This window comes from Schistocerca cancellata, chromosome 8 (assembly GCF_023864275.1).
Source record: "Schistocerca cancellata isolate TAMUIC-IGC-003103 chromosome 8, iqSchCanc2.1, whole genome shotgun sequence".
Lineage (NCBI taxonomy): Eukaryota > Metazoa > Arthropoda > Insecta > Orthoptera > Acrididae > Schistocerca > Schistocerca cancellata.
This window is the reverse complement of record NC_064633.1, coordinates 81,499,331-81,521,453: the sequence shown is the minus strand read 5'-3', so window position 1 is coordinate 81,521,453 and position 22,123 is coordinate 81,499,331. Positions and strand designations below refer to the sequence as shown.

The 22,123-nt window shown below is 47.3% G+C and overlaps 43 non-coding genes across 43 annotated transcripts; all 43 read left to right on the top strand.

The window, feature by feature from the left end:
* Positions 1 to 227: 227 nt before the first annotated feature.
* Trnat-agu (transfer RNA threonine (anticodon AGU)) lies at positions 228 to 299 on the top strand. The gene has a single exon. It is a non-coding gene; the product is annotated as a tRNA-Thr (tRNA).
* Positions 300 to 850: 551 nt separating this feature from the next.
* On the top strand, positions 851 to 923 carry Trnar-ucg (transfer RNA arginine (anticodon UCG)). Its single transcript has one exon. It is a non-coding gene; the product is annotated as a tRNA-Arg (tRNA).
* Positions 924 to 1,362: 439 nt separating this feature from the next.
* Trnak-cuu (transfer RNA lysine (anticodon CUU)) lies at positions 1,363 to 1,435 on the top strand. Its single transcript has one exon. It is a non-coding gene; the product is annotated as a tRNA-Lys (tRNA).
* Positions 1,436 to 1,753: 318 nt separating this feature from the next.
* Positions 1,754 to 1,825, top strand: Trnat-agu (transfer RNA threonine (anticodon AGU)). The gene has a single exon. It is a non-coding gene; the product is annotated as a tRNA-Thr (tRNA).
* Positions 1,826 to 2,367: 542 nt separating this feature from the next.
* Positions 2,368 to 2,440, top strand: Trnar-ucg (transfer RNA arginine (anticodon UCG)). Its single transcript has one exon. It is a non-coding gene; the product is annotated as a tRNA-Arg (tRNA).
* A 439-nt stretch (positions 2,441 to 2,879) lies between these two features.
* Positions 2,880 to 2,952, top strand: Trnak-cuu (transfer RNA lysine (anticodon CUU)). Its single transcript has one exon. It is a non-coding gene; the product is annotated as a tRNA-Lys (tRNA).
* A 318-nt stretch (positions 2,953 to 3,270) lies between these two features.
* On the top strand, positions 3,271 to 3,342 carry Trnat-agu (transfer RNA threonine (anticodon AGU)). Its single transcript has one exon. It is a non-coding gene; the product is annotated as a tRNA-Thr (tRNA).
* A 551-nt stretch (positions 3,343 to 3,893) lies between these two features.
* On the top strand, positions 3,894 to 3,966 carry Trnar-ucg (transfer RNA arginine (anticodon UCG)). Its single transcript has one exon. It is a non-coding gene; the product is annotated as a tRNA-Arg (tRNA).
* A 439-nt stretch (positions 3,967 to 4,405) lies between these two features.
* Positions 4,406 to 4,478, top strand: Trnak-cuu (transfer RNA lysine (anticodon CUU)). Its single transcript has one exon. It is a non-coding gene; the product is annotated as a tRNA-Lys (tRNA).
* Positions 4,479 to 4,796: 318 nt separating this feature from the next.
* Positions 4,797 to 4,868, top strand: Trnat-agu (transfer RNA threonine (anticodon AGU)). The gene has a single exon. It is a non-coding gene; the product is annotated as a tRNA-Thr (tRNA).
* Positions 4,869 to 5,410: 542 nt separating this feature from the next.
* Trnar-ucg (transfer RNA arginine (anticodon UCG)) lies at positions 5,411 to 5,483 on the top strand. Its single transcript has one exon. It is a non-coding gene; the product is annotated as a tRNA-Arg (tRNA).
* Positions 5,484 to 5,922: 439 nt separating this feature from the next.
* On the top strand, positions 5,923 to 5,995 carry Trnak-cuu (transfer RNA lysine (anticodon CUU)). The gene has a single exon. It is a non-coding gene; the product is annotated as a tRNA-Lys (tRNA).
* Positions 5,996 to 6,313: 318 nt separating this feature from the next.
* Positions 6,314 to 6,385, top strand: Trnat-agu (transfer RNA threonine (anticodon AGU)). The gene has a single exon. It is a non-coding gene; the product is annotated as a tRNA-Thr (tRNA).
* Positions 6,386 to 6,933: 548 nt separating this feature from the next.
* On the top strand, positions 6,934 to 7,006 carry Trnar-ucg (transfer RNA arginine (anticodon UCG)). Its single transcript has one exon. It is a non-coding gene; the product is annotated as a tRNA-Arg (tRNA).
* A 439-nt stretch (positions 7,007 to 7,445) lies between these two features.
* On the top strand, positions 7,446 to 7,518 carry Trnak-cuu (transfer RNA lysine (anticodon CUU)). The gene has a single exon. It is a non-coding gene; the product is annotated as a tRNA-Lys (tRNA).
* Positions 7,519 to 7,836: 318 nt separating this feature from the next.
* Trnat-agu (transfer RNA threonine (anticodon AGU)) lies at positions 7,837 to 7,908 on the top strand. Its single transcript has one exon. It is a non-coding gene; the product is annotated as a tRNA-Thr (tRNA).
* Positions 7,909 to 8,450: 542 nt separating this feature from the next.
* Positions 8,451 to 8,523, top strand: Trnar-ucg (transfer RNA arginine (anticodon UCG)). The gene has a single exon. It is a non-coding gene; the product is annotated as a tRNA-Arg (tRNA).
* Positions 8,524 to 8,962: 439 nt separating this feature from the next.
* Positions 8,963 to 9,035, top strand: Trnak-cuu (transfer RNA lysine (anticodon CUU)). Its single transcript has one exon. It is a non-coding gene; the product is annotated as a tRNA-Lys (tRNA).
* A 318-nt stretch (positions 9,036 to 9,353) lies between these two features.
* Positions 9,354 to 9,425, top strand: Trnat-agu (transfer RNA threonine (anticodon AGU)). The gene has a single exon. It is a non-coding gene; the product is annotated as a tRNA-Thr (tRNA).
* Positions 9,426 to 9,970: 545 nt separating this feature from the next.
* Positions 9,971 to 10,043, top strand: Trnar-ucg (transfer RNA arginine (anticodon UCG)). The gene has a single exon. It is a non-coding gene; the product is annotated as a tRNA-Arg (tRNA).
* A 439-nt stretch (positions 10,044 to 10,482) lies between these two features.
* Positions 10,483 to 10,555, top strand: Trnak-cuu (transfer RNA lysine (anticodon CUU)). The gene has a single exon. It is a non-coding gene; the product is annotated as a tRNA-Lys (tRNA).
* A 318-nt stretch (positions 10,556 to 10,873) lies between these two features.
* On the top strand, positions 10,874 to 10,945 carry Trnat-agu (transfer RNA threonine (anticodon AGU)). Its single transcript has one exon. It is a non-coding gene; the product is annotated as a tRNA-Thr (tRNA).
* A 557-nt stretch (positions 10,946 to 11,502) lies between these two features.
* On the top strand, positions 11,503 to 11,575 carry Trnar-ucg (transfer RNA arginine (anticodon UCG)). The gene has a single exon. It is a non-coding gene; the product is annotated as a tRNA-Arg (tRNA).
* Positions 11,576 to 12,014: 439 nt separating this feature from the next.
* On the top strand, positions 12,015 to 12,087 carry Trnak-cuu (transfer RNA lysine (anticodon CUU)). Its single transcript has one exon. It is a non-coding gene; the product is annotated as a tRNA-Lys (tRNA).
* A 318-nt stretch (positions 12,088 to 12,405) lies between these two features.
* Positions 12,406 to 12,477, top strand: Trnat-agu (transfer RNA threonine (anticodon AGU)). The gene has a single exon. It is a non-coding gene; the product is annotated as a tRNA-Thr (tRNA).
* Positions 12,478 to 13,024: 547 nt separating this feature from the next.
* Positions 13,025 to 13,097, top strand: Trnar-ucg (transfer RNA arginine (anticodon UCG)). The gene has a single exon. It is a non-coding gene; the product is annotated as a tRNA-Arg (tRNA).
* Positions 13,098 to 13,536: 439 nt separating this feature from the next.
* On the top strand, positions 13,537 to 13,609 carry Trnak-cuu (transfer RNA lysine (anticodon CUU)). Its single transcript has one exon. It is a non-coding gene; the product is annotated as a tRNA-Lys (tRNA).
* Positions 13,610 to 13,927: 318 nt separating this feature from the next.
* Trnat-agu (transfer RNA threonine (anticodon AGU)) lies at positions 13,928 to 13,999 on the top strand. The gene has a single exon. It is a non-coding gene; the product is annotated as a tRNA-Thr (tRNA).
* Positions 14,000 to 14,564: 565 nt separating this feature from the next.
* On the top strand, positions 14,565 to 14,637 carry Trnar-ucg (transfer RNA arginine (anticodon UCG)). Its single transcript has one exon. It is a non-coding gene; the product is annotated as a tRNA-Arg (tRNA).
* A 439-nt stretch (positions 14,638 to 15,076) lies between these two features.
* On the top strand, positions 15,077 to 15,149 carry Trnak-cuu (transfer RNA lysine (anticodon CUU)). Its single transcript has one exon. It is a non-coding gene; the product is annotated as a tRNA-Lys (tRNA).
* A 318-nt stretch (positions 15,150 to 15,467) lies between these two features.
* On the top strand, positions 15,468 to 15,539 carry Trnat-agu (transfer RNA threonine (anticodon AGU)). The gene has a single exon. It is a non-coding gene; the product is annotated as a tRNA-Thr (tRNA).
* Positions 15,540 to 16,086: 547 nt separating this feature from the next.
* Trnar-ucg (transfer RNA arginine (anticodon UCG)) lies at positions 16,087 to 16,159 on the top strand. Its single transcript has one exon. It is a non-coding gene; the product is annotated as a tRNA-Arg (tRNA).
* A 439-nt stretch (positions 16,160 to 16,598) lies between these two features.
* Trnak-cuu (transfer RNA lysine (anticodon CUU)) lies at positions 16,599 to 16,671 on the top strand. Its single transcript has one exon. It is a non-coding gene; the product is annotated as a tRNA-Lys (tRNA).
* Positions 16,672 to 16,989: 318 nt separating this feature from the next.
* Positions 16,990 to 17,061, top strand: Trnat-agu (transfer RNA threonine (anticodon AGU)). Its single transcript has one exon. It is a non-coding gene; the product is annotated as a tRNA-Thr (tRNA).
* Positions 17,062 to 17,605: 544 nt separating this feature from the next.
* Positions 17,606 to 17,678, top strand: Trnar-ucg (transfer RNA arginine (anticodon UCG)). The gene has a single exon. It is a non-coding gene; the product is annotated as a tRNA-Arg (tRNA).
* Positions 17,679 to 18,117: 439 nt separating this feature from the next.
* On the top strand, positions 18,118 to 18,190 carry Trnak-cuu (transfer RNA lysine (anticodon CUU)). The gene has a single exon. It is a non-coding gene; the product is annotated as a tRNA-Lys (tRNA).
* Positions 18,191 to 18,508: 318 nt separating this feature from the next.
* Positions 18,509 to 18,580, top strand: Trnat-agu (transfer RNA threonine (anticodon AGU)). Its single transcript has one exon. It is a non-coding gene; the product is annotated as a tRNA-Thr (tRNA).
* A 544-nt stretch (positions 18,581 to 19,124) lies between these two features.
* Trnar-ucg (transfer RNA arginine (anticodon UCG)) lies at positions 19,125 to 19,197 on the top strand. Its single transcript has one exon. It is a non-coding gene; the product is annotated as a tRNA-Arg (tRNA).
* Positions 19,198 to 19,636: 439 nt separating this feature from the next.
* Trnak-cuu (transfer RNA lysine (anticodon CUU)) lies at positions 19,637 to 19,709 on the top strand. The gene has a single exon. It is a non-coding gene; the product is annotated as a tRNA-Lys (tRNA).
* A 318-nt stretch (positions 19,710 to 20,027) lies between these two features.
* Trnat-agu (transfer RNA threonine (anticodon AGU)) lies at positions 20,028 to 20,099 on the top strand. Its single transcript has one exon. It is a non-coding gene; the product is annotated as a tRNA-Thr (tRNA).
* A 544-nt stretch (positions 20,100 to 20,643) lies between these two features.
* Positions 20,644 to 20,716, top strand: Trnar-ucg (transfer RNA arginine (anticodon UCG)). The gene has a single exon. It is a non-coding gene; the product is annotated as a tRNA-Arg (tRNA).
* A 439-nt stretch (positions 20,717 to 21,155) lies between these two features.
* Trnak-cuu (transfer RNA lysine (anticodon CUU)) lies at positions 21,156 to 21,228 on the top strand. The gene has a single exon. It is a non-coding gene; the product is annotated as a tRNA-Lys (tRNA).
* Positions 21,229 to 21,546: 318 nt separating this feature from the next.
* On the top strand, positions 21,547 to 21,618 carry Trnat-agu (transfer RNA threonine (anticodon AGU)). The gene has a single exon. It is a non-coding gene; the product is annotated as a tRNA-Thr (tRNA).
* The last annotated feature ends 505 nt before the right edge of the window (positions 21,619 to 22,123 follow it).

The window sequence follows — 22,123 nt, the reverse complement described above, 5'->3', positions numbered from 1 at the left end:
CGGATGAATATCAGAGGAACGGTATTTGAAGCTGAAAGTAACTCTGAAATGAAATAAATTTGTTTTGGAATTTAATTTGTACATCGATATGGTGTGAGATGTGTAGGAAAGCAGCAGCTGTGCTAACGAAATGCAAATAATGGTCGCTCATGCGGTGCGTTTCGAGCTGAAGGGCTCCGATTCACTAGTCTGTAAGAACAAAGTACCCGAAAAGCGCGCTAGGAGGCGCCTCCTTAGCTCAGTGGCAGAGCGCTGGTCTAGTAAACCAGAGGTCGTGAGTTCGATCCTCACAGGAGGCAAATGAATTTTGTAACAGCCCCTCCCACCGTGGCCCTTTCGAAAAAAGCGGTCAAGGATAAAAAAAATTATGAATGGGTGCGGTATTTAAGAAATGCTCTCGCAAATGAATAGTGTGAATGGTGCTATTAAAGTGGGCACCAGACACTGCTGCTTTTGGCAGTCTCCGGTGAATGCCGACGTGAAATACTTAGTTCTTGTGATGTATTTTCTACCCCTGATAAAGACCCTCGCGATTATCATCGTCGTCGTCGTCGGCGGCGGCGGCGGCGCTTTGGTAATAGCGACAACTCGCCATTGTATCACTTAAGGTGAGGTACCTTCCGCAAGCGACTGAGATGGCACTAAGCGATTGAAGCTGATTTGCCACCTCTTGTTTGATCAGCGTCATAAGGGCTTGAATGTAACTTGCGATGGGACACAGCAAGAAGTAGCGTCGCACTTTTAGTACTAAAATTTGAGATGGAGAACTGGGTCAAAGATGGGAAATTCATTCCGCCAAGTGTACAAATGGTGAAAATGAGGTGTGTGTGGGGAAGCATATTGCGCCAGTGACCGTGTGGCCTAATGGATAAGGCGTCGGACTTCGGATCCGAAGATTGCAGGTTCGAATCCTGTCATGGTCGAGTTTTTCCTGTTCTGCAAAAGATGCATGCTGTTTTAGTGTGTTGTTTGAGTACTGCAAAACTAGTTGAAAGTAGCTGCTGTCCGCTTCCTGGCTGCAAAACCGGCGTCTACCTGAAGCACAAGCAACACAAGGGTGATGTGTAACGAAATTTTCGGCACAGTGCCGTTCAGGAGAGTTTTTGTTGCAACTACTGCATCTGATTCAGGACCCAAGGGCTACGCCACAGGCGTCTGCGCACAGTCGAGCATGTGTGTTGAATAATGGTGCTGATAGCCACGTATCATTTCAAGCAGATTTGATGCCTTTCAGAGACAATTTTTCATTAAATAGGATTGTAGCTGATTTGTGGCAGCAGGAAATTAGCTGTAGTCAAAAGAATCTTCAATAGATGGTCGCAGGTCAAATCAGTATTGTATGGCTCGTAACCCTTGTGTACAGCCCGGCTAGCTCAGTCGGTAGAGCATGAGACTCTTAATCTCAGGGTCGTGGGTTCGAGCCCCACGCTGGGCGGCTCAAAATTTTGTGTCTACGCGGATCCAACATGCGCCCCTCTCGTGAGCCTTGCGTGATGAACGTAACGGGTTACGACGATGCCTAGCTTCGGATGAATATCAGAGGAACGGTATTTGAAGCTGAAAGTAACTCTGAAATGAAATAAATTTGTTTTGGAATTTAATTTGTACATCGATATGGTGTGAGATGTGTAGGAAAGCAGCAGCTGTGCTAACGAAATGCAAATAATGGTCGCTCATGCGGTGCGTTTCGAGCTGAAGGGCTCCGATTGACTAGTCTGTAAGAACAAAGTACCCGAAAAGCGCGCTAGGAGGCGCCTCCTTAGCTCAGTGGCAGAGCGCTGGTCTAGTAAACCAGAGGTCGTGAGTTCGATCCTCACAGGAGGCAAATGAATTTTGTAACAGCCCCTCCCACCGTGGCCCTTTCGAAAAAAGCGGTCAAGGATAAAAAAAATTATGAATGGGTGCGGTATTTAAGAAATGCTCTCGCAAATGAATAGTGTGAATGGTGCTATTAAAGTGGGCACCAGACACTGCTGCTTTTGGCAGTCTCCGGTGAATGCCGACGTGAAATACTTAGTTCTTGTGATGTATTTTCTACCCCTGATAAAGACCCTCGCGATTATCATCGTCGTCGTCGGCGGCGGCGCTTTGGTAATAGCGACAACTCGCCATTGTATCACTTAAGGTGAGGTACCTTCCGCAAGCGACTGAGATGGCACTAAGCGATTGAAGCTGATTTGCCACCTCTTGTTTGATCAGCGTCATAAGGGCTTGAATGTAACTTGCGATGGGACACAGCAAGAAGTAGCGTCGCACTTTTAGTACTAAAATTTGAGATGGAGAACTGGGTCAAAGATGGGAAATTCATTCCGCCAAGTGTACAAATGGTGAAAATGAGGTGTGTGTGGGGAAGCATATTGCGCCAGTGACCGTGTGGCCTAATGGATAAGGCGTGGGACTTCGGATCCGAAGATTGCAGGTTCGAATCCTGTCATGGTCGAGTTTTTCCTGTTCTGCAAAAGATGCATGCTGTTTTAGTGTGTTGTTTTAGTACTGCAAAACTAGTTGAAAGTAGCTGCTGTCCGCTTCCTGGCTGCAAAACCGGCGTCTACCTGAAGCACAAGCAACACAAGGGTGATCTGTAGCGAAATTTTCGGCACAGTGCCGTTCAGGAGAGTTTTTGTTGCAACTACTGCATCTGATTCAGGACCCAAGGGCTACGCCACAGGCGTCTGCGCACAGTCGAGCATGTGTGTTGAATAATGGTGCTGATAGCCACGTATCATTTCAAGCAGATTTGATGCCTTTCGGAGACAATTTTTCATTAAATAGGATTGTAGCTGATTTGTGGCAGCAGGAAATAAGCTGTAGTCAAAAGAATCTTCAATAGATGGTCGCAGGTCAAATCAGTATTGTATGGCTCGTAACCCTTGTGTACAGCCCGGCTAGCTCAGTCGGTAGAGCATGAGACTCTTAATCTCAGGGTCGTGGGTTCGAGCCCCACGCTGGGCGGCTCAAAATTTTGTGTCTACGCGGATCCAACATGCGCCCCTCTCGTGAGCCTTGCGTGATGAACGTAACGGGTTACGACGATGCCTAGCTTCGGATGAATATCAGAGGAACGGTATTTGAAGCTGAAAGTAACTCTGAAATGAAATAAATTTGTTTTGGAATTTAATTTGTACATCGATATGGTGTGAGATGTGTAGGAAAGCAGCAGCTGTGCTAACGAAATGCAAATAATGGTCGCTCATGCGGTGCGTTTCGAGCTGAAGGGCTCCGATTCACTAGTCTGTAAGAACAAAGTACCCGAAAAGCGCGCTAGGAGGCGCCTCCTTAGCTCAGTGGCAGAGCGCTGGTCTAGTAAACCAGAGGTCGTGAGTTCGATCCTCACAGGAGGCAAATGAATTTTGTAACAGCCCCTCCCACCGTGGCCCTTTCGAAAAAAGCGGTCAAGGATAAAAAAAATTATGAATGGGTGCGGTATTTAAGAAATGCTCTCGCAAATGAATAGTGTGAATGGTGCTATTAAAGTGGGCACCAGACACTGCTGCTTTTGGCAGTCTCCGGTGAATGCCGACGTGAAATACTTAGTTCTTGTGATGTATTTTCTACCCCTGATAAAGACCCTCGCGATTATCATCGTCGTCGTCGTCGGCGGCGGCGGCGGCGCTTTGGTAATAGCGACAACTCGCCATTGTATCACTTAAGGTGAGGTACCTTCCGCAAGCGACTGAGATGGCACTAAGCGATTGAAGCTGATTTGCCACCTCTTGTTTGATCAGCGTCATAAGGGCTTGAATGTAACTTGCGATGGGACACAGCAAGAAGTAGCGTCGCACTTTTAGTACTAAAATTTGAGATGGAGAACTGGGTCAAAGATGGGAAATTCATTCCGCCAAGTGTACAAATGGTGAAAATGAGGTGTGTGTGGGGAAGCATATTGCGCCAGTGACCGTGTGGCCTAATGGATAAGGCGTCGGACTTCGGATCCGAAGATTGCAGGTTCGAATCCTGTCATGGTCGAGTTTTTCCTGTTCTGCGAAAGATGCATGCTGTTTTAGTGTGTTGTTTGAGTACTGCAAAACTAGTTGAAAGTAGCTGCTGTCCGCTTCCTGGCTGCAAAACCGGCGTCTACCTGAAGCACAAGCAACACAAGGGTGATGTGTAACGAAATTTTCGGCACAGTGCCGTTCAGGAGAGTTTTTGTTGCAACTACTGCATCTGATTCAGGACCCAAGGGCTACGCCACAGGCGTCTGCGCACAGTCGAGCATGTGTGTTGAATAATGGTGCTGATAGCCACGTATCATTTCAAGCAGATTTGATGCCTTTCAGAGACAATTTTTCATTAAATAGGATTGTAGCTGATTTGTGGCAGCAGGAAATTAGCTGTAGTCAAAAGAATCTTCAATAGATGGTCGCAGGTCAAATCAGTATTGTATGGCTCGTAACCCTTGTGTACAGCCCGGCTAGCTCAGTCGGTAGAGCATGAGACTCTTAATCTCAGGGTCGTGGGTTCGAGCCCCACGCTGGGCGGCTCAAAATTTTGTGTCTACGCGGATCCAACATGCGCCCCTCTCGTGAGCCTTGCGTGATGAACGTAACGGGTTACGACGATGCCTAGCTTCGGATGAATATCAGAGGAACGGTATTTGAAGCTGAAAGTAACTCTGAAATGAAATAAATTTGTTTTGGAATTTAATTTGTACATCGATATGGTGTGAGATGTGTAGGAAAGCAGCAGCTGTGCTAACGAAATGCAAATAATGGTCGCTCATGCGGTGCGTTTCGAGCTGAAGGGCTCCGATTGACTAGTCTGTAAGAACAAAGTACCCGAAAAGCGCGCTAGGAGGCGCCTCCTTAGCTCAGTGGCAGAGCGCTGGTCTAGTAAACCAGAGGTCGTGAGTTCGATCCTCACAGGAGGCAAATGAATTTTGTAACAGCCCCTCCCACCGTGGCCCTTTCGAAAAAAGCGGTCAAGGATAAAAAAAATTATGAATGGGTGCGGTATTTAAGAAATGCTCTCGCAAATGAATAGTGTGAATGGTGCTATTAAAGTGGGCACCAGACACTGCTGCTTTTGGCAGTCTCCGGTGAATGCCGACGTGAAATACTTAGTTCTTGTGATGTATTTTCTACCCCTGATAAAGACCCTCGCGATTATCATCGTCGTCGTCGGCGGCGGCGCTTTGGTAATAGCGACAACTCGCCATTGTATCACTTAAGGTGAGGTACCTTCCGCAAGCGACTGAGATGGCACTAAGCGATTGAAGCTGATTTGCCACCTCTTGTTTGATCAGCGTCATAAGGGCTTGAATGTAACTTGCGATGGGACACAGCAAGAAGTAGCGTCGCACTTTTAGTACTAAAATTTGAGATGGAGAACTGGGTCAAAGATGGGAAATTCATTCCGCCAAGTGTACAAATGGTGAAAATGAGGTGTGTGTGGGGAAGCATATTGCGCCAGTGACCGTGTGGCCTAATGGATAAGGCGTCGGACTTCGGATCCGAAGATTGCAGGTTCGAATCCTGTCATGGTCGAGTTTTTCCTGTTCTGCAAAAGATGCATGCTGTTTTAGTGTGTTGTTTGAGTACTGCAAAACTAGTTGAAAGTAGCTGCTGTCCGCTTCCTGGCTGCAAAACCGGCGTCTACCTGAAGCACAAGCAAGACAAGGGTGATGTGTAACGAAATTTTCGGCACAGTGCCGTTCAGGAGAGTTTTTGTTGCAACTACTGCATCTGATTCAGGACCCAAGGGCTACGCCACAGGCGTCTGCGCACAGTCGAGCATGTGTGTTGAATAATGGTGCTGATAGCCACGTATCATTTCAAGCAGATTTGATGCCTTTCAGAGACAATTTTTCATTAAATAGGATTGTAGCTGATTTGTGGCAGCAGGAAATTAGCTGTAGTCAAAAGAATCTTCAATAGATGGTCGCAGGTCAAATCAGTATTGTATGGCTCGTAACCCTTGTGTACAGCCCGGCTAGCTCAGTCGGTAGAGCATGAGACTCTTAATCTCAGGGTCGTGGGTTCGAGCCCCACGCTGGGCGGCTCAAAATTTTGTGTCTACGCGGATCCAACATGCGCCCCTCTCGTGAGCCTTGCGTGATGAACGTAACGGGTTACGACGATGCCTAGCTTCGGATGAATATCAGAGGAACGGTATTTGAAGCTGAAAGTAACTCTGAAATGAAATAAATTTGTTTTGGAATTTAATTTGTACATCGATATGGTGTGAGATGTGTAGGAAAGCAGCAGCTGTGCTAACGAAATGCAAATAATGGTCGCTCATGCGGTGCGTTTCGAGCTGAAGGGCTCCGATTCACTAGTCTGTAAGAACAAAGTACCCGAAAAGCGCGCTAGGAGGCGCCTCCTTAGCTCAGTGGCAGAGCGCTGGTCTAGTAAACCAGAGGTCGTGAGTTCGATCCTCACAGGAGGCAAATGAATTTTGTAACAGCCCCTCCCACCGTGGCCCTTTCGAAAAAAGCGGTCAAGGATAAAAAAAATTATGAATGGGTGCGGTATTTAAGAAATGCTCTCGCAAATGAATAGTGTGAATGGTGCTATTAAAGTGGGCACCAGACACTGCTGCTTTTGGCAGTCTCCGGTGAATGCCGACGTGAAATACTTAGTTCTTGTGATGTATTTTCTACCCCTGATAAAGACCCTCGCGATTATCATCGTCGTCGTCGGCGGCGGCGGCGGCGCTTTGGTAATAGCGACAACTCGCCATTGTATCACTTAAGGTGAGGTACCTTCCGCAAGCGACTGAGATGGCACTAAGCGATTGAAGCTGATTTGCCACCTCTTGTTTGATCAGCGTCATAAGGGCTTGAATGTAACTTGCGATGGGACACAGCAAGAAGTAGCGTCGCACTTTTAGTACTAAAATTTGAGATGGAGAACTGGGTCAAAGATGGGAAATTCATTCCGCCAAGTGTACAAATGGTGAAAATGAGGTGTGTGTGGGGAAGCATATTGCGCCAGTGACCGTGTGGCCTAATGGATAAGGCGTGGGACTTCGGATCCGAAGATTGCAGGTTCGAATCCTGTCATGGTCGAGTTTTTCCTGTTCTGCAAAAGATGCATGCTGTTTTAGTGTGTTGTTTTAGTACTGCAAAACTAGTTGAAAGTAGCTGCTGTCCGCTTCCTGGCTGCAAAACCGGCGTCTACCTGAAGCACAAGCAACACAAGGGTGATCTGTAGCGAAATTTTCGGCACAGTGCCGTTCAGGAGAGTTTTTGTTGCAACTACTGCATCTGATTCAGGACCCAAGGGCTACGCCACAGGCGTCTGCGCACAGTCGAGCATGTGTGTTGAATAATGGTGCTGATAGCCACGTATCATTTCAAGCAGATTTGATGCCTTTCGGAGACAATTTTTCATTAAATAGGATTGTAGCTGATTTGTGGCAGCAGGAAATAAGCTGTAGTCAAAAGAATCTTCAATAGATGGTCGCAGGTCAAATCAGTATTGTATGGCTCGTAACCCTTGTGTACAGCCCGGCTAGCTCAGTCGGTAGAGCATGAGACTCTTAATCTCAGGGTCGTGGGTTCGAGCCCCACGCTGGGCGGCTCAAAATTTTGTGTCTACGCGGATCCAACATGCGCCCCTCTCGTGAGCCTTGCGTGATGAACGTAACGGGTTACGACGATGCCTAGCTTCGGATGAATATCAGAGGAACGGTATTTGAAGCTGAAAGTAACTCTGAAATGAAATAAATTTGTTTTGGAATTTAATTTGTACATCGATATGGTGTGAGATGTGTAGGAAAGCAGCAGCTGTGCTAACGAAATGCAAATAATGGTCGCTCATGCGGTGCGTTTCGAGCTGAAGGGCTCCGATTCACTAGTCTGTAAGAACAAAGTACCCGAAAAGCGCGCTAGGAGGCGCCTCCTTAGCTCAGTGGCAGAGCGCTGGTCTAGTAAACCAGAGGTCGTGAGTTCGATCCTCACAGGAGGCAAATGAATTTTGTAACAGCCCCTCCCACCGTGGCCCTTTCGAAAAAAGCGGTCAAGGATAAAAAAAATTATGAATGGGTGCGGTATTTAAGAAATGCTCTCGCAAATGAATAGTGTGAATGGTGCTATTAAAGTGGGCACCAGACACTGCTGCTTTTGGCAGTCTCCGGTGAATGCCGACGTGAAATACTTAGTTCTTGTGATGTATTTTCTACCCCTGATAAAGACCCTCGCGATTATCATCGTCGTCGTCGGCGGCGGCGCTTTGGTAATAGCGACAACTCGCCATTGTATCACTTAAGGTGAGGTACCTTCCGCAAGCGACTGAGATGGCACTAAGCGATTGAAGCTGATTTGCCACCTCTTGTTTGATCAGCGTCATAAGGGCTTGAATGTAACTTGCGATGGGACACAGCAAGAAGTAGCGTCGCACTTTTAGTACTAAAATTTGAGATGGAGAACTGGGTCAAAGATGGGAAATTCATTCCGCCAAGTGTACAAATGGTGAAAATGAGGTGTGTGTGGGGAAGCATATTGCGCCAGTGACCGTGTGGCCTAATGGATAAGGCGTCGGACTTCGGATCCGAAGATTGCAGGTTCGAATCCTGTCATGGTCGAGTTTTTCCTGTTCTGCAAAAGATGCATGCTGTTTTAGTGTGTTGTTTGAGTACTGCAAAACTAGTTGAAAGTAGCTGCTGTCCGCTTCCTGGCTGCAAAACCGGCGTCTACCTGAAGCACAAGCAAGACAAGGGTGATGTGTAGCGAAATTTTCGGCACAGTGCCGTTCAGGAGAGTTTTTGTTGCAACTACTGCATCTGATTCAGGACCCAAGGGCTACGCCACAGGCGTCTGCGCACAGTCGAGCATGTGTGTTGAATAATGGTGCTGATAGCCACGTATCATTTCAAGCAGATTTGATGCCTTTCAGAGACAATTTTTCATTAAATAGGATTGTAGCTGATTTGTGGCAGCAGGAAATAAGCTGTAGTCAAAAGAATCTTCAATAGATGGTCGCAGGTCAAATCAGTATTGTATGGCTCGTAACCCTTGTGTACAGCCCGGCTAGCTCAGTCGGTAGAGCATGAGACTCTTAATCTCAGGGTCGTGGGTTCGAGCCCCACGCTGGGCGGCTCAAAACTTTGTGTCTACGCGGATCCAACATGCGCCCCTCTCGTGAGCCTTGCGTGATGAACGTAACGGGTTACGACGATGCCTAGCTTCGGATGAATATCAGAGGAACGGTATTTGAAGCTGAAAGTAACTCTGAAATGAAATAAATTTGTTTTGGAATTTAATTTGTACATCGATAAGGTGTGAGATGTGTAGGAAAGCAGCAGCTGTGCTAACGAAATGCAAATAATGGTCGCTCATGCGGTGCGTTTCGAGCTGAAGGGCTCCGATTCACTAGTCTGTAAGAACAAAGTACCCGAAAAGCGCGCTAGGAGGCGCCTCCTTAGCTCAGTGGCAGAGCGCTGGTCTAGTAAACCAGAGGTCGTGAGTTCGATCCTCACAGGAGGCAAATGAATTTTGTAACAGCCCCTCCCACCGTGGCCCTTTCGAAAAAAGCGGTCAAGGATAAAAAAAATTATGAATGGGTGCGGTATTTAAGAAATGCTCTCGCAAATGAATAGTGTGAATGGTGCTATTAAAGTGGGCACCAGACACTGCTGCTTTTGGCAGTCTCCGGTGAATGCCGACGTGAAATACTTAGTTCTTGTGATGTATTTTCTACCCCTGATAAAGACCCTCGCGATTATCATCGTCGTCGTCGGCGGCGGCGGCGCTTTGGTAATAGCGACAACTCGCCATTGTATCACTTAAGGTGAGGTACCTTCCGCAAGCGACTGAGATGGCACTAAGCGATTGAAGCTGATTTGCCACCTCTTGTTTGATCAGCGTCATAAGGGCTTGAATGTAACTTGCGATGGGACACAGCAAGAAGTAGCGTCGCACTTTTAGTACTAAAATTTGAGATGGAGAACTGGGTCAAAGATGGGAAATTCATTCCGCCAAGTGTACAAATGGTGAAAATGAGGTGTGTGTGGGGAAGCATATTGCGCCAGTGACCGTGTGGCCTAATGGATAAGGCGTGGGACTTCGGATCCGAAGATTGCAGGTTCGAATCCTGTCATGGTCGAGTTTTTCCTGTTCTGCAAAAGATGCATGCTGTTTTAGTGTGTTGTTTTAGTACTGCAAAACTAGTTGAAAGTAGCTGCTGTCCGCTTCCTGGCTGCAAAACCGGCGTCTACCTGAAGCACAAGCAACACAAGGGTGATCTGTAGCGAAATTTTCGGCACAGTGCCGTTCAGGAGAGTTTTTGTTGCAACTACTGCATCTGATTCAGGACCCAAGGGCTACGCCACAGGCGTCTGCGCACAGTCGAGCATGTGTGTTGAATAATGGTGCTGATAGCCACGTATCATTTCAAGCAGATTTGATGCCTTTCGGAGACAATTTTTCATTAAATAGGATTGTAGCTGATTTGTGGCAGCAGGAAATAAGCTGTAGTCAAAAGAATCTTCAATAGATGGTCGCAGGTCAAATCAGTATTGTATGGCTCGTAACCCTTGTGTACAGCCCGGCTAGCTCAGTCGGTAGAGCATGAGACTCTTAATCTCAGGGTCGTGGGTTCGAGCCCCACGCTGGGCGGCTCAAAATTTTGTGTCTACGCGGATCCAACATGCGCCCCTCTCGTGAGCCTTGCGTGATGAACGTAACGGGTTACGACGATGCCTAGCTTCGGATGAATATCAGAGGAACGGTATTTGAAGCTGAAAGTAACTCTGAAATGAAATAAATTTGTTTTGGAATTTAATTTGTACATCGATATGGTGTGAGATGTGTAGGAAAGCAGCAGCTGTGCTAACGAAATGCAAATAATGGTCGCTCATGCGGTGCGTTTCGAGCTGAAGGGCTCCGATTCACTAGTCTGTAAGAACAAAGTACCCGAAAAGCGCGCTAGGAGGCGCCTCCTTAGCTCAGTGGCAGAGCGCTGGTCTAGTAAACCAGAGGTCGTGAGTTCGATCCTCACAGGAGGCAAATGAATTTTGTAACAGCCCCTCCCACCGTGGCCCTTTCGAAAAAAGCGGTCAAGGATAAAAAAAATTATGAATGGGTGCGGTATTTAAGAAATGCTCTCGCAAATGAATAGTGTGAATGGTGCTATTAAAGTGGGCACCAGACACTGCTGCTTTTGGCAGTCTCCGGTGAATGCCGACGTGAAATACTTAGTTCTTGTGATGTATTTTCTACCCCTGATAAAGACCCTCGCGATTATCATCGTCGTCGTCGTCGTCGGCGGCGGCGGCGGCGGCGCTTTGGTAATAGCGACAACTCGCCATTGTATCACTTAAGGTGAGGTACCTTCCGCAAGCGACTGAGATGGCACTAAGCGATTGAAGCTGATTTGCCACCTCTTGTTTGATCAGCGTCATAAGGGCTTGAATGTAACTTGCGATGGGACACAGCAAGAAGTAGCGTCGCACTTTTAGTACTAAAATTTGAGATGGAGAACTGGGTCAAAGATGGGAAATTCATTCCGCCAAGTGTACAAATGGTGAAAATGAGGTGTGTGTGGGGAAGCATATTGCGCCAGTGACCGTGTGGCCTAATGGATAAGGCGTCGGACTTCGGATCCGAAGATTGCAGGTTCGAATCCTGTCATGGTCGAGTTTTTCCTGTTCTGCAAAAGATGCATGCTGTTTTAGTGTGTTGTTTGAGTACTGCAAAACTAGTTGAAAGTAGCTGCTGTCCGCTTCCTGGCTGCAAAACCGGCGTCTACCTGAAGCACAAGCAAGACAAGGGTGATGTGTAGCGAAATTTTCGGCACAGTGCCGTTCAGGAGAGTTTTTGTTGCAACTACTGCATCTGATTCAGGACCCAAGGGCTACGCCACAGGCGTCTGCGCACAGTCGAGCATGTGTGTTGAATAATGGTGCTGATAGCCACGTATCATTTCAAGCAGATTTGATGCCTTTCGGAGACAATTTTTCATTAAATAGGATTGTAGCTGATTTGTGGCAGCAGGAAATAAGCTGTAGTCAAAAGAATCTTCAATAGATGGTCGCAGGTCAAATCAGTATTGTATGGCTCGTAACCCTTGTGTACAGCCCGGCTAGCTCAGTCGGTAGAGCATGAGACTCTTAATCTCAGGGTCGTGGGTTCGAGCCCCACGCTGGGCGCCTCAAAATTTTGTGTCTACGCGGATCCAACATGCGCCCCTCTCGTGAGCCTTGCGTGATGAACGTAACGGGTTACGACGATGCCTAGCTTCGGATGAATATCAGAGGAACGGTATTTGAAGCTGAAAGTAACTCTGAAATGAAATAAATTTGTTTTGGAATTTAATTTGTACATCGATATGATGTGAGATGTGTAGGAAAGCAGCAGCTGTGCTAACGAAATGCAAATAATGGTCGCTCATGCGGTGCGTTTCGAGCTGAAGGGCTCCGATTCACTAGTCTGTAAGAACAAAGTACCCGAAAAGCGCGCTAGGAGGCGCCTCCTTAGCTCAGTGGCAGAGCGCTGGTCTAGTAAACCAGAGGTCGTGAGTTCGATCCTCACAGGAGGCAAATGAATTTTGTAACAGCCCCTCCCACCGTGGCCCTTTCGAAAAAAGCGGTCAAGGATATAAAAATTATGAATGGGTGCGGTATTTAAGAAATGCTCTCGCAAATGAATAGTGTGAATGGTGCTAATAAAGTGGGCACCAGACACTGCTGCTTTTGGCAGTCTCCGGTGAATGCCGACGTGAAATACTTAGTTCTTGTGATGTATTTTCTACCCCTGATAAAGACCCTCGCGATTATCATCGTCGTCGTCGGCGGCGGCGGCGGCGCTTTGGTAATAGCGACAACTCGCCATTGTATCACTTAAGGTGAGGTACCTTCCGCAAGCGACTGAGATGGCACTAAGCGATTGAAGCTGATTTGCCACCTCTTGTTTGATCAGCGTCATAAGGGCTTGAATGTAACTTGCGATGGGACACAGCAAGAAGTAGCGTCGCACTTTTAGTACTAAAATTTGAGATGGAGAACTGGGTCAAAGATGGGAAATTCATTCCGCCAAGTGTACAAATGGTGAAAATGAGGTGTGTGTGGGAAAGCATATTGCGCCAGTGACCGTGTGGCCTAATGGATAAGGCGTCGGACTTCGGATCCGAAGATTGCAGGTTCGAATCCTGTCATGGTCGAGTTTTTCCTGTTCTGCAAAAGATGCATGCTGTTTTAGTGTGTTGTTTGAGTACTGCAAAACTAGTTGAAAGTAGCTGCTGTCCGCTTCCTGGCTGCAAAACCGGCGTCTACCTGAAGCACAAGCAACACAAGGGTGATCTGTAGCGAAATTTTCGGCACAGTGCCGTTCAGGAGAGTTTTTGTTGCAACTACTGCATCTGATTCAGGACCCAAGGGCTACGCCACAGGCGTCTGCGCACAGTCGAGCATGTGTGTTGAATAATGGTGCTGATAGCCACGTATCATTTCAAGCAGATTTGATGCCTTTCGGAGACAATTTTTCATTAAATAGGATTGTAGCTGATTTGTGGCAGCAGGAAATAAGCTGTAGTCAAAAGAATCTTCAATAGATGGTCGCAGGTCAAATCAGTATTGTATGGCTCGTAACCCTTGTGTACAGCCCGGCTAGCTCAGTCGGTAGAGCATGAGACTCTTAATCTCAGGGTCGTGGGTTCGAGCCCCACGCTGGGCGGCTCAAAATTTTGTGTCTACGCGGATCCAACATGCGCCCCTCTCGTGAGCCTTGCGTGATGAACGTAACGGGTTACGACGATGCCTAGCTTCGGATGAATATCAGAGGAACGGTATTTGAAGCTGAAAGTAACTCTGAAATGAAATAAATTTGTTTTGGAATTTAATTTGTACATCGATATGATGTGAGATGTGTAGGAAAGCAGCAGCTGTGCTAACGAAATGCAAATAATGGTCGCTCATGCGGTGCGTTTCGAGCTGAAGGGCTCCGATTCACTAGTCTGTAAGAACAAAGTACCCGAAAAGCGCGCTAGGAGGCGCCTCCTTAGCTCAGTGGCAGAGCGCTGGTCTAGTAAACCAGAGGTCGTGAGTTCGATCCTCACAGGAGGCAAATGAATTTTGTAACAGCCCCTCCCACCGTGGCCCTTTCGAAAAAAGCGGTCAAGGATATAAAAATTATGAATGGGTGCGGAATTTAAGAAATGCTCTCGCAAATGAATAGTGTGAATGGTGCTATTAAAGTGGGCACCAGACACTGCTGCTTTTGGCAGTCTCCGGTGAATGCCGACGTGAAATACTTAGTTCTTGTGATGTATTTTCTACCCCTGATAAAGACCATCGCGATTATCATCGTCGTCGTCGTCGTCGTCGTCGTCGTCGGCGGCGGCGGCGGCGCTTTGGTAATAGCGACAACTCGCCATTGTATCACTTAAGGTGAGGTACCTTCCGCAAGCGACTGAGATGGCACTAAGCGATTGAAGCTGATTTGCCACCTCTTGTTTGATCAGCGTCATAAGGGCTTGAATGTAACTTGCGATGGGACACAGCAAGAAGTAGCGTCGCACTTTTAGTACTAAAATTTGAGATGGAGAACTGGGTCAAAGATGGGAAATTCATTCCGCCAAGTGTACAAATGGTGAAAATGAGGTGTGTGTGGGGAAGCATATTGCGCCAGTGACCGTGTGGCCTAATGGATAAGGCGTCGGACTTCGGATCCGAAGATTGCAGGTTCGAATCCTGTCACGGTCGAGTTTTTCCTGTTCTGCAAAAGATGCATGCTGTTTTAGTGTGTTGTTTGAGTACTGCAAAACTAGTTGAAAGTAGCTGCTGTCCGCTTCCTGGCTGCAAAACCGGCGTCTACCTGAAGCACAAGCAAGACAAGGGTGATGTGTAGCGAAATTTTCGGCACAGTGCCGTTCAGGAGAGTTTTTGTTGCAACTACTGCATCTGATTCAGGACCCAAGGGCTACGCCACAGGCGTCTGCGCACAGTCGAGCATGTGTGTTGAGTAATGGTGCTGATAGCCACGTATCATTTCAAGCAGATTTGATGCCTTTCGGAGACAATTTTTCATTAAATAGGATTGTAGCTGATTTGTGGCAGCAGGAAATAAGCTGTAGTCAAAAGAATCTTCAATAGATGGTCGCAGGTCAAATCAGTATTGTATGGCTCGTAACCCTTGTGTACAGCCCGGCTAGCTCAGTCGGTAGAGCATGAGACTCTTAATCTCAGGGTCGTGGGTTCGAGCCCCACGCTGGGCGGCTCAAAATTTTGTGTCTACGCGGATCCAACATGCGCCCCTCTCGTGAGCCTTGCGTGATGAACGTAACGGGTTACGACGATGCCTAGCTTCGGATGAATATCAGAGGAACGGTATTTGAAGCTGAAAGTAACTCTGAAATGAAATAAATTTGTTTTGGAATTTAATTTGTACATCGATATGGTGTGAGATGTGTAGGAAAGCAGCAGCTGTGCTAACGAAATGCAAATAATGGTCGCTCATGCGGTGCGTTTCGAGCTGAAGGGCTCCGATTCACTAGTCTGTAAGAACAAAGTACCCGAAAAGCGCGCTAGGAGGCGCCTCCTTAGCTCAGTGGCAGAGCGCTGGTCTAGTAAACCAGAGGTCGTGAGTTCGATCCTCACAGGAGGCAAATGAATTTTGTAACAGCCCCTCCCACCGTGGCCCTTTCGAAAAAAGCGGTCAAGGATATAAAAATTATGAATGGGTGCGGTATTTAAGAAATGCTCTCGCAAATGAATAGTGTGAATGGTGCTATTAAAGTGGGCACCAGACACTGCTGCTTTTGGCAGTCTCCGGTGAATGCCGACGTGATATACTTAGTTCTTGTGATGTATTTTCTACCCCTGATAAAGACCCTCGCGATTATCATCGTCGTCGTCGTCGGCGGCGGCGGCGCTTTGGTAATAGCGACAACTCGCCATTGTATCACTTAAGGTGAGGTACCTTCCGCAAGCGACTGAGATGGCACTAAGCGATTGAAGCTGATTTGCCACCTCTTGTTTGATCAGCGTCATAAGGGCTTGAATGTAACTTGCGATGGGACACAGCAAGAAGTAGCGTCGCACTTTTAGTACTAAAATTTGAGATGGAGAACTGGGTCAAAGATGGGAAATTCATTCCGCCAAGTGTACAAATGGTGAAAATGAGGTGTGTGTGGGGAAGCATATTGCGCCAGTGACCGTGTGGCCTAATGGATAAGGCGTCGGACTTCGGATCCGAAGATTGCAGGTTCGAATCCTGTCATGGTCGAGTTTTTCCTGTTCTGCAAAAGATGCATGCTGTTTTAGTGTGTTGTTTGAGTACTGCAAAACTAGTTGAAAGTAGCTGCTGTCCGCTTCCTGGCTGCAAAACCGGCGTCTACCTGAAGCACAAGCAACACAAGGGTGATCTGTAGCGAAATTTTCGGCACAGTGCCGTTCAGGAGAGTTTTTGTTGCAACTACTGCATCTGATTCAGGACCCAAGGGCTACGCCACAGGCGTCTGCGCACAGTCGAGCATGTGTGTTGAATAATGGTGCTGATAGCCACGTATCATTTCAAGCAGATTTGATGCCTTTCGGAGACAATTTTTCATTAAATAGGATTGTAGCTGATTTGTGGCAGCAGGAAATAAGCTGTAGTCAAAAGAATCTTCAATAGATGGTCGCAGGTCAAATCAGTATTGTATGGCTCGTAACCCTTGTGTACAGCCCGGCTAGCTCAGTCGGTAGAGCATGAGACTCTTAATCTCAGGGTCGTGGGTTCGAGCCCCACGCTGGGCGCCTCAAAATTTTGTGTCTACGCGGATCCAACATGCGCCCCTCTCGTGAGCCTTGCGTGATGAACGTAACGGGTTACGACGATGCCTAGCTTCGGATGAATATCAGAGGAACGGTATTTGAAGCTGAAAGTAACTCTGAAATGAAATAAATTTGTTTTGGAATTTAATTTGTACATCGATATGATGTGAGATGTGTAGGAAAGCAGCAGCTGTGCTAACGAAATGCAAATAATGGTCGCTCATGCGGTGCGTTTCGAGCTGAAGGGCTCCGATTGACTAGTCTGTAAGAACAAAGTACCCGAAAAGCGCGCTAGGAGGCGCCTCCTTAGCTCAGTGGCAGAGCGCTGGTCTAGTAAACCAGAGGTCGTGAGTTCGATCCTCACAGGAGGCAAATGAATTTTGTAACAGCCCCTCCCACCGTGGCCCTTTCGAAAAAAGCGGTCAAGGATATAAAAATTATGAATGGGTGCGGTATTTAAGAAATGCTCTCGCAAATGAATAGTGTGAATGGTGCTATTAAAGTGGGCACCAGACACTGCTGCTTTTGGCAGTCTCCGGTGAATGCCGACGTGAAATACTTAGTTCTTGTGATGTATTTTCTACCCCTGATAAAGACCCTCGCGATTATCATCGTCGTCGTCGGCGGCGGCGGCGCTTTGGTAATAGCGACAACTCGCCATTGTATCACTTAAGGTGAGGTACCTTCCGCAAGCGACTGAGATGGCACTAAGCGATTGAAGCTGATTTGCCACCTCTTGTTTGATCAGCGTCATAAGGGCTTGAATGTAACTTGCGATGGGACACAGCAAGAAGTAGCGTCGCACTTTTAGTACTAAAATTTGAGATGGAGAACTGGGTCAAAGATGGGAAATTCATTCCGCCAAGTGTACAAATGGTGAAAATGAGGTGTGTGTGGGGAAGCATATTGCGCCAGTGACCGTGTGGCCTAATGGATAAGGCGTCGGACTTCGGATCCGAAGATTGCAGGTTCGAATCCTGTCACGGTCGAGTTTTTCCTGTTCTGCAAAAGATGCATGCTGTTTTAGTGTGTTGTTTGAGTACTGCAAAACTAGTTGAAAGTAGCTGCTGTCCGCTTCCTGGCTGCAAAACCGGCGTCTACCTGAAGCACAAGCAAGACAAGGGTGATGTGTAGCGAAATTTTCGGCACAGTGCCGTTCAGGAGAGTTTTTGTTGCAACTACTGCATCTGATTCAGGACCCAAGGGCTACGCCACAGGCGTCTGCGCACAGTCGAGCATGTGTGTTGAATAATGGTGCTGATAGCCACGTATCATTTCAAGCAGATTTGATGCCTTTCGGAGACAATTTTTCATTAAATAGGATTGTAGCTGATTTGTGGCAGCAGGAAATAAGCTGTAGTCAAAAGAATCTTCAATAGATGGTCGCAGGTCAAATCAGTATTGTATGGCTCGTAACCCTTGTGTACAGCCCGGCTAGCTCAGTCGGTAGAGCATGAGACTCTTAATCTCAGGGTCGTGGGTTCGAGCCCCACGCTGGGCGGCTCAAAATTTTGTGTCTACGCGGATCCAACATGCGCCCCTCTCGTGAGCCTTGCGTGATGAACGTAACGGGTTACGACGATGCCTAGCTTCGGATGAATATCAGAGGAACGGTATTTGAAGCTGAAAGTAACTCTGAAATGAAATAAATTTGTTTTGGAATTTAATTTGTACATCGATATGGTGTGAGATGTGTAGGAAAGCAGCAGCTGTGCTAACGAAATGCAAATAATGGTCGCTCATGCGGTGCGTTTCGAGCTGAAGGGCTCCGATTGACTAGTCTGTAAGAACAAAGTACCCGAAAAGCGCGCTAGGAGGCGCCTCCTTAGCTCAGTGGCAGAGCGCTGGTCTAGTAAACCAGAGGTCGTGAGTTCGATCCTCACAGGAGGCAAATGAATTTTGTAACAGCCCCTCCCACCGTGGCCCTTTCGAAAAAAGCGGTCAAGGATATAAAAATTATGAATGGGTGCGGTATTTAAGAAATGCTCTCGCAAATGAATAGTGTGAATGGTGCTATTAAAGTGGGCACCAGACACTGCTGCTTTTGGCAGTCTCCGGTGAATGCCGACGTGAAATACTTAGTTCTTGTGATGTATTTTCTACCCCTGATAAAGACCCTCGCGATTATCATCGTCGTCGTCGGCGGCGGCGGCGCTTTGGTAATAGCGACAACTCGCCATTGTATCACTTAAGGTGAGGTACCTTCCGCAAGCGACTGAGATGGCACTAAGCGATTGAAGCTGATTTGCCACCTCTTGTTTGATCAGCGTCATAAGGGCTTGAATGTAACTTGCGATGGGACACAGCAAGAAGTAGCGTCGCACTTTTAGTACTAAAATTTGAGATGGAGAACTGGGTCAAAGATGGGAAATTCATTCCGCCAAGTGTACAAATGGTGAAAATGAGGTGTGTGTGGGGAAGCATATTGCGCCAGTGACCGTGTGGCCTAATGGATAAGGCGTCGGACTTCGGATCCGAAGATTGCAGGTTCGAATCCTGTCATGGTCGAGTTTTTCCTGTTCTGCAAAAGATGCATGCTGTTTTAGTGTGTTGTTTGAGTACTGCAAAACTAGTTGAAAGTAGCTGCTGTCCGCTTCCTGGCTGCAAAACCGGCGTCTACCTGAAGCACAAGCAAGACAAGGGTGATGTGTAGCGAAATTTTCGGCACAGTGCCGTTCAGGAGAGTTTTTGTTGCAACTACTGCATCTGATTCAGGACCCAAGGGCTACGCCACAGGCGTCTGCGCACAGTCGAGCATGTGTGTTGAATAATGGTGCTGATAGCCACGTATCATTTCAAGCAGATTTGATGCCTTTCGGAGACAATTTTTCATTAAATAGGATTGTAGCTGATTTGTGGCAGCAGGAAATAAGCTGTAGTCAAAAGAATCTTCAATAGATGGTCGCAGGTCAAATCAGTATTGTATGGCTCGTAACCCTTGTGTACAGCCCGGCTAGCTCAGTCGGTAGAGCATGAGACTCTTAATCTCAGGGTCGTGGGTTCGAGCCCCACGCTGGGCGCCTCAAAATTTTGTGTCTACGCGGATCCAACATGCGCCCCTCTCGTGAGCCTTGCGTGATGAACGTAACGGGTTACGACGATGCCTAGCTTCGGATGAATATCAGAGGAACGGTATTTGAAGCTGAAAGTAACTCTGAAATGAAATAAATTTGTTTTGGAATTTAATTTGTACATCGATATGATGTGAGATGTGTAGGAAAGCAGCAGCTGTGCTAACGAAATGCAAATAATGGTCGCTCATGCGGTGCGTTTCGAGCTGAAGGGCTCCGATTCACTAGTCTGTAAGAACAAAGTACCCGAAAAGCGCGCTAGGAGGCGCCTCCTTAGCTCAGTGGCAGAGCGCTGGTCTAGTAAACCAGAGGTCGTGAGTTCGATCCTCACAGGAGGCAAATGAATTTTGTAACAGCCCCTCCCACCGTGGCCCTTTCGAAAAAAGCGGTCAAGGATATAAAAATTATGAATGGGTGCGGTATTTAAGAAATGCTCTCGCAAATGAATAGTGTGAATGGTGCTATTAAAGTGGGCACCAGACACTGCTGCTTTTGGCAGTCTCCGGTGAATGCCGACGTGAAATACTTAGTTCTTGTGATGTATTTTCTACCCCTGATAAAGACCCTCGCGATTATCATCGTCGTCGTCGGCGGCGGCGGCGCTTTGGTAATAGCGACAACTCGCCATTGTATCACTTAAGGTGAGGTACCTTCCGCAAGCGACTGAGATGGCACTAAGCGATTGAAGCTGATTTGCCACCTCTTGTTTGATCAGCGTCATAAGGGCTTGAATGTAACTTGCGATGGGACACAGCAAGAAGTAGCGTCGCACTTTTAGTACTAAAATTTGAGATGGAGAACTGGGTCAAAGATGGGAAATTCATTCCGCCAAGTGTACAAATGGTGAAAATGAGGTGTGTGTGGGGAAGCATATTGCGCCAGTGACCGTGTGGCCTAATGGATAAGGCGTCGGACTTCGGATCCGAAGATTGCAGGTTCGAATCCTGTCATGGTCGAGTTTTTCCTGTTCTGCAAAAGATGCATGCTGTTTTAGTGTGTTGTTTGAGTACTGCAAAACTAGTTGAAAGTAGCTGCTGTCCGCTTCCTGGCTGCAAAACCGGCGTCTACCTGAAGCACAAGCAAGACAAGGGTGATGTGTAGCGAAATTTTCGGCACAGTGCCGTTCAGGAGAGTTTTTGTTGCAACTACTGCATCTGATTCAGGACCCAAGGGCTACGCCACAGGCGTCTGCGCACAGTCGAGCATGTGTGTTGAATAATGGTGCTGATAGCCACGTATCATTTCAAGCAGATTTGATGCCTTTCGGAGACAATTTTTCATTAAATAGGATTGTAGCTGATTTGTGGCAGCAGGAAATAAGCTGTAGTCAAAAGAATCTTCAATAGATGGTCGCAGGTCAAATCAGTATTGTATGGCTCGTAACCCTTGTGTACAGCCCGGCTAGCTCAGTCGGTAGAGCATGAGACTCTTAATCTCAGGGTCGTGGGTTCGAGCCCCACGCTGGGCGGCTCAAAATTTTGTGTCTACGCGGATCCAACATGCGCCCCTCTCGTGAGCCTTGCGTGATGAACGTAACGGGTTACGACGATGCCTAGCTTCGGATGAATATCAGAGGAACGGTATTTGAAGCTGAAAGTAACTCTGAAATGAAATAAATTTGTTTTGGAATTTAATTTGTACATCGATATGGTGTGAGATGTGTAGGAAAGCAGCAGCTGTGCTAACGAAATGCAAATAATGGTCGCTCATGCGGTGCGTTTCGAGCTGAAGGGCTCCGATTCACTAGTCTGTAAGAACAAAGTACCCGAAAAGCGCGCTAGGAGGCGCCTCCTTAGCTCAGTGGCAGAGCGCTGGTCTAGTAAACCAGAGGTCGTGAGTTCGATCCTCACAGGAGGCAAATGAATTTTGTAACAGCCCCTCCCACCGTGGCCCTTTCGAAAAAAGCGGTCAAGGATATAAAAATTATGAATGGGTGCGGTATTTAAGAAATGCTCTCGCAAATGAATAGTGTGAATGGTGCTATTAAAGTGGGCACCAGACACTGCTGCTTTTGGCAGTCTCCGGTGAATGCCGACGTGAAATACTTAGTTCTTGTGATGTATTTTCTACCCCTGATAAAGACCCTCGCGATTATCATCGTCGTCGTCGGCGGCGGCGGCGCTTTGGTAATAGCGACAACTCGCCATTGTATCACTTAAGGTGAGGTACCTTCCGCAAGCGACTGAGATGGCACTAAGCGATTGAAGCTGATTTGCCACCTCTTGTTTGATCAGCGTCATAAGGGCTTGAATGTAACTTGCGATGGGACACAGCAAGAAGTAGCGTCGCACTTTTAGTACTAAAATTTGAGATGGAGAACTGGGTCAAAGATGGGAAATTCATTCCGCCAAGTGTACAAATGG